Source organism: Phacochoerus africanus, chromosome 5 (genome assembly GCF_016906955.1).
Source record: "Phacochoerus africanus isolate WHEZ1 chromosome 5, ROS_Pafr_v1, whole genome shotgun sequence".
NCBI lineage: Eukaryota > Metazoa > Chordata > Mammalia > Artiodactyla > Suidae > Phacochoerus > Phacochoerus africanus.
In genome coordinates, this window is record NC_062548.1 from 14,425,512 (window position 1) to 14,437,667 (window position 12,156).

A 12,156-nucleotide genomic window follows, 5' to 3' on the forward strand; every position below is an offset into this window, starting at 1 on the left:
GCTAGAATGTTTCTATAAAGAGAAATGTCGTTTTATCAACTATGTTACCTGAAATACAGTTCCAAAGGGAAAGGCAGGAGAAATACTTGATAATTTCTCTTCATTTACCAGTTTTTAAAATAAGGAACTGGGAGTTCCCATCATAGCTCAGTAGTTAAAGAATCTGACTAGGAACCATGAGGTTGCAGGTTCGATCCCTGGTCTTGTTCAGTGGGTTAAGGATCCAGCATTTCCGTGAGCTGTGGTGTAGGTCGCAGACGCGGCTCAGATCTGGAATTGCTGTGGGTGTGGCATAGGCTGGTGGCTACAGCTCCAATTAGACCCCTAGCCTGGGAACTTCCATATACCACAGGTGCAGCCCTAGAAAAGGCAAAAAGACAAAATAATAATAATAATAATAATAATAAGTAAAAATAAAATAAGGAACTGGATCCTTCACATCCTCCAAATGTGGCCAAAGGTTTATAGTTGTTAGTTTTAGGGTATCATTGGGAAATTATTAATACAGACATATTCAATGTGTTTTAATTTGTTATTCTAATTCTGTTTAAATTATACTACCTTTGGTTAGTGGAAGTCTAATTTCTCTCCTGAGTCTTCCTGAGATGATCCTAGTCATCAACAGCCTCCTTGCACACCTGTGACAAGATGCTTCTGGCTTATATGTGCATTCTTGTCCCCAGCTAGAATCATCCGTTTTTCTAAGAGGCTCTGGTTTGGTTTTATGCAAAATAGTATTTAGAGGCCATAATCCAGGTGTTAAGGGTGCTTATTGCTGCTGAATTGGCGATCATTTCTGGGCCTCTGCAGTGGAAAAAGCTGGAAAATATTTTATGTTTTAAGGGGGAAAATGAGATTATATCACGCTTTAAGGAGGAGGAGATATTGAATAACATCTTCCAAACTGAGAAAGACTTTGAGACCAAAAAAGGAAGACCGTAAAGTGCCATTATAAAGTTCATTGTGAGTAACTTACGTACAGGCACGATTGGGCAAAGCAGAGGCATTCTCACATACTCCATGCCAGTGAAAGGGGTACAGGGGAGCTTAAAGGGGCCAAAACTAAAAACAGGTATGACTACAAAGTGAGAAGCATATATGTACCAATGGGAACCAGAGGACCCCTACTCCACCCCCTGAGGTGGTGGTGGGAGGGGAATCACGTCTATTAACCCCCAGCATTAGCAAAGTCATTTTTCCAGTTTTCTTACCAGAGGGAGGCAAGGGTAAAAATTGATGGGGCCCTCACCTGGCTTGGTTGCATTCCTTGTAAGTAAGCTAAATCTCAGTCATGCAGAAAGGGGAAGGGGGAGGACTGGGGGCCTAAGACATAGCTGCCAAAAAGGAGTTGTGTAGCTCAGCCACACATATTCCAACTCAAATTCTGCATTACAGGGTTGTAATGGACTTCAGTGATTTTACATCTGTAATCTCTTCCACCCACCAAAAAAAAAAAAAAAAAAAAATCCCAGGAGTTCTCATCGTGGTGCAGTGGTTAATGAATCTGACTAGGAACCATGAGGTTGCGGGTTCGATCCCTGGCCTTGCTCAGTGGGTTAAGGATCCAGGGTTGCCGTGAGCTGTGGTGTAGGTTGCAGACACGGATTGGATCCCGTGTTGCTGTGGCTCTGGCGTAAGCCGGTGGCTACACTCCAATTAGACCCCTAGTCTGGGAATCTCCATATGCCGCTCAAGAGCAGCCCTAGAAAAGGCAAAAAGCCAAAAAAAAAAAAAAAATCCCAGTATCCCAGCTCATAATTATTAGTTTTAGCCCTTACCTTACAAAAGTCTCCAAATGACAGTATCAATTACTATCAACAATACGATTGCTTAAAGCTTAAATTTTTCCCAGTCTTTGCTCTGTTACAAGTCCTTTCTAAACTCCTAAACTTCTTTTAATCTATCTCTGTGTCACTGTGGGAAAAAAAATTATTAATCAAGAAATGAGGACAAGTGTCCTGCAGTGTTTCGCACCAGAAAACACACAGCCCCTTCTTTTCTTCAATGCATGTAGCATACCACACACTTAGCTTTCTCCACTCCTGGACTCCTGGACTCCTGGACTCCTGGACTCCTGGAGGCTGCTCGCTGGTGCTTTGCAGAGATCTTCCTCACCCCTTTTCAGAGACAGAGCACTCTAGCATCCATGTGACCTAGCCCTTTCTAGATCACTCTCAGGTTTTTTGCTATTACAAAGAGAGCTGCAGTATGGAACCCTGTGTGTATGACTTCTCATATTTCTGGCTCTCTTGTGAGTTTAATGTATATCCAAGGTGAAGCAGGTTTTTAAAAGACTTAAGTTCAAATCCCAGCTCTTTCACTTACTCTTTATAAAATCTGGATAATAATACCTGGTTAATATTAAGAGACTCAAGTTCAAATCCCAGCTCTTTCACTTACGCTTTATAAAACCTGGATAATAATACCTGGTTAATAATCTACCTCATAGGATTACATAATATATGGAAGGTGCTTAAATCAGTTCTCAGCATTTTTTTTTCTTTTCTTTTTTGGCCACCCCGCAGCATATGGAGTTCCTGGACCAGGGATCAGATGCACAATCTATGCTGCAGCTGTAGCAACACAGGATCCTCTAACCCACTGTGCTGGATCAGGGATTGAACCTGCGTCCTAGTGCTATAGAGATACCGCTGAACCTGTTGCACCATAGCAGGAACTCCTCTGTGTTAGAGGTTATTTTAAGAGTTATAGGTTGTTACTGTTATTTTGCTGTGAGTCCTTACATTTCTTAATTGAAGTATAGTTGATTTTCAATATCGTGTTTGTTTTAGATGTAGAACCAAGTGATGCAGTTACACATTTGTTTCCAGATTCCTCTCCACTGTAAGTTATTACACAACATTGAATACACTTGTAGGACCTTGTTGTTTCACTATTTTATATACAGTAGTGTGTATCTGTTAATCCCATACTCCTAATTTATTCTTCCTCCCCTCTTTCGAAACCCTTTGGCAACCGTTCATTTTCTATGTCTATGAGTCTGCTTTCGTTTTGTAAAATAAACTCATTTGCATTTTTTTTAGATTCCACCTATAAGTGATATCACTTAATATCTGTCTTTTTCTTTAAGTTTCTTATTTAGCCTTCCTGCCTAAGTTTCCTCAGCCATCCTGATGATCTCAGGATGTTGGCGCAACAAAATTAGATCACCACCGTGAGCTTTCTCGAAATAGCTATCATCTCTGAAAATGTGGAGAAAGGGTATTATTTTCATCACCATAATTACAGAACGTCCCGTTAGGAGAATTAGCAGTATGCGTCCGGTGGGACTCTCCTCTCTGGAGCTGTCTATACAGGGTTTCCTGACTCCACTGAGTCAATGAGACAACCTGTCAATTCACTCAAACCACTAATTTAATTGATTTTTTATTTCCTACTAAATTGACAGACTGAGTAAATTGACTAAATTGACTGGCTGTTTTGATATCATTTAGACTCAGCTTGAGTGGAGCTAATCACGAAGGGGGAAATAATTGTTATTGACATTGCCGTGGTGATCAAAGACACCCCTGGCAAGGCTGACAGAGGAGCACGAGACCCTTACCAGGGCCTCTGGCCTCACGCTCCACCCATCTGAGGCTCCGAGAACAAACCCCACCCACTGCACGGCTTTAGAGGGGAGGCCAACATAGAAGGCAGATGGGGAAGCTCTGAGAAGGATCATCAGTACATAGGTGAACATTACTGGAGTGATTCCATGTGCCCAATTCTGTGTGAATGGAGACCTTACAGAGTGGAGGAGACTTAGATCACCCCTGGGGCAGAGTGACACAGTCCCCCAAAGAGATCCCAATCTTTTCTTTTTTCCTTTTAGGGCTGTACCTGCAGCATATGGACGTTCCCGGGCCCGAATGGGAGCTGCAGCTGCAGGCCTGGGAATGTCCATATGCTGCAGGTGCAGCAGCATCATATCTGAGCTGCATCTGTGACCTACACCACAACTTGCAGCAATGCCAGTTTCTTAATCCACTGAGCAAGACCAGGGATTGAACCCGCATCCTTACAGACACTATGTCGGGTCTGTAACCTGTGAGCTATAATGGGAACTCCTTTTAAAAAAAAAAAAATCCCCATCCCTGGAACCTGTGAACGTTACTTTACAAGGCACAATGGACTTTGGAGATATGATTAAATAAATGAAGAATCCTACAGTAGGGAGATGATACTGGTTTTTGCACGTGGGTCTGATGTGGTCGCCATTCCTCTCATGAGGCAGAGACCAGAAGATACTGGATGAGAGAAGAGGGATGAGGCATGTGAGGATGCAGTGGTGTGAGGAAGGGCCACGAGCCAAGCAATGCAGGCAGACTCGAGAAGCTAGAAAAGTCAAAGAAATGGATTCTCCCCTAGAGCCTCTGGAAGGAACCTGTCCTGCCAACACCTCACTTTAGCCAAAGGAAATGGACTGGACGTTTGGACTCCAGATGGCAAGAGCATAAATGTTGTTTCAAGCCACCACTTTTTTTTTTTTTTTTGTCTTTTGTCTTTATTGGGCCACACCCACGGCATATGGAGGTTCCCAGGCTAGGGGTCGAATCAGAGCTGTAGCTGCCAGCCTACGCCAGAACCGCTGCAATGGGGAATCCGAGCCACATCTGTGACCTACACCACAGCTCACGGCAATGCCGGATCCTTAACCCACTGAGCGAGGCCAGGGATCGAACCCGCAACCTCCTGGTTCCTAGTCGGATTTGTTTCCACTGTGCCAGGATGGGAACTTCAAGCCACCACTTTTTGACAGCAGCCACAGGAAGCTAACACATACCCACCAGCCATCTTTTAGCCATCATCTCGAGTAGAGACACTTCTGAGCAGGAGGGGACATTAAATCACTCTAAAGAGTGGATGTCCTGTCCCGTATCTGCTTCAAACAACGCCATTCCTTTTTAAATGTGGGTTCCACATATGATTTCATGGGGGAAAGAAAAGATTCTTCCGAAAGCGGGGGAGGGAGGAGACTGAAATAGAGGTGGTTGGTATTTGTGGCTCATACGCGGAGAACAGTTGGATCTGTGCCTGGTACATAGTGAACATAATAAAATGCAGTCAGGGCGGTGGTGGTGGTAGTTATTATCTGCTCTGATTCCTTCCTTTTACCAATGGCAAACTGCAGCTCAGTGCCATGCAGAGGCTTGGCCCATGGCATCCAGCTCTTAGTAGCAGAACAAATATTAGAACCCAGGTCTTTATAATCCTAGTGTTGACAGCAACCTGGATTGTCCCCAAATAGGAAATGCCACCAGCTGACCATGCCTTGAAATGAAACTTGCTGCATAAGGGCTGTTTTGATTTTCTGTATTGTGTCTGCAGTGCCAAGGAGAACTGACCACTCTAGGCGCTCCCTGTGCTGCCCATTACTTTGACGGACCTCAGTGCCAGCAGGTGATCTGCTGTCAGAAGGGGACAGCTGCTTTTGCTTCTCCCCCGAAAGCCACCCAACAGCTGGAGAGAAGAACATTGCTCTGCCTGCAGAACAGATTGTTGTGGAGACAGCGGGGCGGGCCAGAGCGATGGGGCAGGGACAGTGAGGCGGTGGCAGAAGCAGCTGCCTCCTTAAGGGCACTCGGGTGAAATCTGGGCCACACCAGGCCCAGCCCTATGCTCGAATGCAAACCACAGCTGCCTGCTGGTGAATCTCTCCTCTAAATGGCAGCAGCAGAGGCAATATGTTCTCCCAGCTCGGGGGCAACTTCTCTTGCTGCACCACCTCTTGCTTTGATGTCACACCGAGGAGGGGTCCTGATGGCCAAGCATCAAGTAAAAAGGGTAGCAAGATTAGGTTAGCCAGTGCTTTCTTCTAATTGCCCTGTAGGAAAATGGGGATGGGGGAAGAAATAGCAGAGGAGCCGGGAACAGAGAGCCCTTTGTCCTATCAGAACTCTCCTTGTCTTTACCTGAGTAGCAGCATTGCCTGCTATCTGAATAAAGTTCCTCACCTGGGCTCGCAAGGTTCTCACTGATCTTAGTGCCTCCTCACCACCCCCGGGCCTCTTTCTATTCCTTTCGCTCACACCAAAGTGACTACCCAGCGTGTCATTCCACTAGAACACAAGCTTCGTGAGGGAAGCAGCTTTGACTATGATTTCAATGCTGTGTCTCCAGTATGTCCATATGCTTGGCACACAGTGGGCTGCAGAAATATCTGTGAAGGAATGAATACCACCATTCACTCCCTGCTAGATACTAAATACAGTATGAGGCACTTAGTGGCGTGAGCTCTCGGCTGAGTTTCTAAGCCTCATTTATAGGATGTCCGTACCTATGGAAACCAAGACCAATATACAAAATGTCATCGAGGACACACTCGACCTGTGGAAAGAGAAATATTATCAATATTTCCAGACTGGATGACCTCCCCCCCCATATAAAATCAGGTAAATAATGTATTTGTAGAGTTGGCATGAGAATCAAAGGAGATAATACATAGGAAGGGCACTCCACCCCTGACACAGAGTAGAGCTCAATAGATGCCAGCTAGGATGACCATGCCACTATCACAAAGATTAGTAGCATAGCTGGAGTTCCCGTTGTGGCGCAGTGGTTAACGAATCTGACTAGGAACCATGAGGTTGCGGGTTCGGTCCCTGCCCTTGCTCAGTGGGTTAAGGATCTGGCGTTGCCGTGAGCTGTGGTGTAGGTTGCAGATGCGGCTCGGATCCCGAGTTGCTGTGGCTCTGGCGTAGGCCGGTGGCTACAGCTCCGATTCGACCCCTAGCCTGGGAACCTCCATATGCCGCGGGTGCGGCCCAAGAAATAACAACAATAAAAAAAGACAAAAAAAAAAACAAAGATTAGTAGCATAGCAATCCACACAGGAGACAAATAAGTAAAAAATTATAGTCAGAAATGAGAGGTGCTGCTGCCACAAGAAGATAAAGTCCTGTGTGTCCCCAGAAGCTCTTTTTTTAAAAAGTATCTGGAAACAGAACATTTTCACACCATTTCCACCAATACCACTGTAGTCTAAGCACCCTCATTTCTCGACTAGACTATTTCAGTGGCCTCCTAACGCCTCTGTCTGTGCTCGCTTTGGTCCTCCCCCTCTCCCTCCCCCAGCCTATTCTCAACACAGCAGCCAGGGATTCCCGTGAGAACTTAGTTCATGTCACTCCCCTGCTCAAAACTCTCCAATGGTTTCCCCATCCCTCTCAAGCAAAAGTCAGAACTTTTCTTTTTTCTTTTTTTTTTTTTTTGCTTTTGTTTTAGGGTTGCACTGTGGCATATGGAAGTTCCCAGACTAGGGGGCCAAATTGGAGCTACAGCTGCCAGCCTACACCACAGCCATAGCAACGCAGGATCCAAGCTGCATCTGCGACCTACACCACAGCTCATGGCAACGCTGGATCCCCAACCCACTGAGCAAGGACAGGAATCGAACCCTCATCCTCATGGATACTAGTCAGATTCGTTTCCACTGTGCCACAATAGGAACCCCCAAAAGTCAGAATTATTGTTACCTACCATGACAGTCAACTTAACTGGCCCACAGGGTACCCAGACATTTGGTCCAACATTATTCTGGATGTGTCTGTGATGTGTCAGATTAACCCTGAAATCTGTAGTTTGAGTAAAGCAGATTGCCCTCCTTAATGGGGGTGGGCCCCTCGTCCAATCTAGTCGAAGACCTGAATAGAATTACAAGGCTGAGTAAGAGGGAACTCCTCCTGTTGGACTGCTGTCAAGCGGGCCATTGCTCTTCTTTAAGACTCAAACGGAAACATCAGCCCTTCCTGGGTCTCAAGGCTACCGGCTTCCAGATTAGAACTGCACCACAGGCTTTCATGGGTCTCCCGCTTGCAGAGGGCAGACTGTGGGACTGCCCAGCCTAAGCCGATTCCTCAAAATTATCTTATTTACATATTTTAAATAGTTTTACTTGTTTAGACACATATAGATGTGTGTGTATGTGTGTGTGTGTATACACACACAAATATATATAATCAGAGAGAGAGAGAGATCTTTTCCTAGAGAATCCTGCCTAATCCATCTATAGGCCGTGGGTGATCTGCTACATGCCCAACCTCTGGCACCCTCCCCTGCAGCACCATAATTTCTTGGATATCAACTCTTTCCACTTTCCCCTTCTCTCTTTTTTTTCCAGCCATGTTGGTGTCCATGTTGTTCCCCAAACATGAAAAACCCAGTGAAGCTTAAAGACTTCAGTGCCCCCCACGCCCTCCGCCTAGAATGCTCTTCCCTCCAGGATCTAAGAGCCTCACACCTTCACTTCTTCCAGGTCTGTATCCAAATGGTATAGGACTCTGAAGCTTTCCCAAACCTACTTATATGAAACTATGTATACATACACACACACATACACACACACGCACACACACACACCTTTTCACTTTATTCCTTTTAAATTGCTTTTTCTCTATAGTACTTATCATTATCTGATATACCATATCTTTATTTGTTCCAGGTCCAACTCTCTCTTCATATAGAAGATAAATCCCTTGAGCGTAGGAGCTTTGTCTTGTTCACTGCTCTATCCCAAGCCCTGGACTGGTGGTACCTAGGACTAGCACCTGGTAGGGCTCTATGTCTGTAATTGAGTTAATGAATCTATTAAAATTTTGAGTTTGATTTTAGAAGGAGAGAAAGGTATTATAGAAAGGTGACAATAAAAGATATGCAGGTAATTGGCATGGAAGACTAGGGTTTTGCTGAGTGTTGCTTAAGCATTAGGTAGCAAAGAATTCAGGGTTTTGCCCTCCAACAAGGACCTGGAGGACAGACACCCCAAACTGCTGATTAAGGGCTGATCTTTATGCTCCAACAGCCAGCAGAGCAAAAAGCATGCTTGACATCCTTGCCTATAAATTAAGGAGCCCAACCAGGATATAAGCTTGAGGTGAGTTGAGCCAATAGCCCCATGCAGAGCCAAGATTCCCAGAAAACAGCTCTGGGTGTGCTCCAACACTGAGATAAATTGGAGACAGAGACCCTAAAGTTCAATGCCAGTGAGAATAGCTGCAATATTTTTAGTTGGAAATAGCCCACCAGAGCCATAAAACCTCAATGAAGAAATCAAACATAGAAGGTCTAGTTTTAAGCAATGTGACATCCTGGTAAAAATCTCCAAGGGAAGCAGGTGGTGAACTATTGCCCCTGGGAAGTGAGTGAGTTGTCTTACACTCAATGGTTGTTGGAAGAAAGAAGCTGAGAAGGCTAAGGTTATAATGTACATCATGGTCAGGAAGAAGAGACCAGGGGCTGGAACTAGACGAGAGAGCTGGCTCTGGTCTACACCAGAGTAGCAACCAAACGGGGAGGGGGCGGGCAGTGCTTGCCCGAACACACAAGACGGGGTATCAACTGCTATACCCTACCCCATAGGGTCACCACTAGAGTAAAAAGAGGTAAAGTTTGCGGGGGTGACTTAAAAGAGTGATAAGCCTTGGATTCTCCTGTGGGTCAGTGAGTTAAGGATCCAGGTCACTGCGGCTCAGGTCACTGCTATGGCACAGGTTTGATCTCTGACCCAAGAACAGCCACATGCCACGGGTGTCGCCAAAAGAGAAGGAAAAAAAAAAACGAATTGTAAGCCTCATATAAGTGTGAGATAAGAGGAGTTCCCATCGTGACTCAGTGGAAACAAATCCAACTAGGAACCATGAGGTTGTGGGTTCGATCCCTGACCTCGCTCAGTGGGTTGAGGATCCAGCATTGCTGTGGCTGTGGCGTGGGCCAGCAGTTGTAGCTCCGATTAGACCCCTAGCCTGGGAAGCTCCATGTGCCATGGGTTTATCCCTAAAAAGCAAAAAAAAAAAAAAAAAAAGTGTGAGATAATAACAGTAACTCCTCTGAACAAGGAGTTTTAAATGAAATGTTTCATAGGTGTAAGTTAGGGGGTCCAAGGTTTCTTTAATGGATTAACTGCTACGTGGGAAAGAGGCCTAACGATGCTAAACCCAAGACGCAGCTTGCACCCCACAGCCATGAATGAGCTCCCTTCCTTTCTGTCTCTTATGCCCATCTCAGTCTTGTTCCAATCAACATGGACAAGAACTTGTCTCTCTGACAAGCCACCTCTTAGAGCCATATTGTGGACAGTTGTAATCAGCTGATTACACAGTAACTGTCAATGATTATAAAAGTCATATACATTTGAAATGACACCTTCCAAGATTCTTCATAACAGTATTGTTTACTGGATTGATAACAGTTTGTGTTGATTTTTTCTTTTTCTTTTTGTCTTTTTGCCACTTCTTGGGCCGCTCCTGCGGCATATGGAGGTTCCCAGGCTAGGGGTCTAATCGGAGCTGTAGCTGCCGACCTACACTACAGCCACAGCAATGCCAGATCCAAGCCACATCTGCAACCTACACCACAGCTCATGGCAACCCTGGATCCTTAACCCACTGAGCAAGGCCAGGGATTGAACCCACAGCCTCATGATTCCTAGTCAGATTCGTTAACCACTGCACCATGACGGGAACTCCTGTGTTGATTTTTTTTAAATAACTGAGATATAGTGGGAGTTCCTGCTGTGACACAGTGGATTAAGATCCTGACTGCAGCAGCTCAAGTCGCTGTAGAGATGCTGGTTCGATCCTAGGCCCATCATAGTGGGTTAAAGATCTGCCATTGCTGGAGTTCCCGTCGTGACACAGTGGTTAACGAATCCGACTAGGAACCATGAGGTTGCGGGTTCGGTCCCTGCCCTTGCTCAGTGGGTTAACGATCCGGTGTTGCCGTGAGCTGTGGAGTAGGTTGCAGACGCGGCTTGGACCCCGAGTTGCTGTGGCTCTGGTGTAGGCCGGTGGCTACAGCTCCGTTTTGACCCCTAGCCTGGGAACCTCCATATGCCGCGGGAGCGGCCCAAGAAATGGCAAAAAGACAAAAAAAAAAAAAGATCTGGCATTGCTCCAGCTGTGGCATTGGTCACAACTCTGGCTCAGATTCAACCCCTGGCCTGGGAATTTCCATAGGCCATAGAGGATGGATCCCAAGTCCTCATGGATACTAGTCGGGTTTGTTACCACTGAGCCACAACAGGAACTCCAGATATGTGAAACTTGAATAAAAGGATGCAAAATGAAACGAGGAGCTACAGAACACGAAAGATAAAATCACAGATGTGAAAGACAGGCACATTTTTTAAAATGTTTAGCAAATGTTTACCAATCCCATTCCACAAGCCTGAAATGCAAGGCTTGATTCTATGGATTGAAAAGGCCCACCGTGGTCAGGAAAACATGACCCAGAAAAGTCAACACTGAGTCATCTGCTGGCAAAGTTGCTAGACTTTAAAGATCACGACTCTTTTGATCCGGCATTTGTAAGTTCAATCACAAGAGAGAAAGATCAAGCTGTCTTTAGACTTTTCCACATTCAACACTTCAAGACACTGGAGAGATGCCTGAAAATCTCCAAGGATGCAACATGTGAGCCAAGAATTTTATATTTATCCAAATTATCCTCCAAGAATAAGGACTGTGAACTAACAGATCTGATCCTGCAAAAATTCAAGGAACGCTGTCCTGCACCCCTTCCTGAGGAAACCTCCAGAGGATAAACTACACCCATGTGGGAGGTACCTGGGGTTCTAGAGCAAAGGAACTGGCCGTGAGTCTTAAACACAGGTACCTTCGAGCAAAAAGGGAAACAAATTCTTTTGTTGGATGATTCAACAAAAGAATTTGAGCATTACATACCCTGACAATCTAGAAATGAACTTCTCCAAAAAGGAACCAGAGAATGGACAAGGGAAGACAAAGAGGGGAGGAGAAGAGTAATTCTGCTCTTTATCGCATCTCTAACAGTGAAGAGTCAGAGCATTTTGTTGTTGTTGTTGTCTTGTCCTTTTAGGGCCACGGCCGTGGCATATGGAGGTTCCAGGCTAGGGGTCCAATCAGAGCTGCAGCTGCAGCTGCTGGCCTACTCCACAGCCACAGCAACACCAGATCCAAGCCGAGTCTGTGACCCATAGTACAGCTCACGGCAACACCAGATCCTTAACCCACCAAGCAAGGTCAGGGATCGAACCCAAAACCTCATGGTTCCTAGTCAGATTCGTTTTCACTGAGCCACGACAGGAACTTCAAGAGTCAGAGAGTATTATTTAAAGCTGACAAATCAAATAATAAAAGCCCACTGACAGTTCAAATGTAAATTCAGGCAAGATAATGT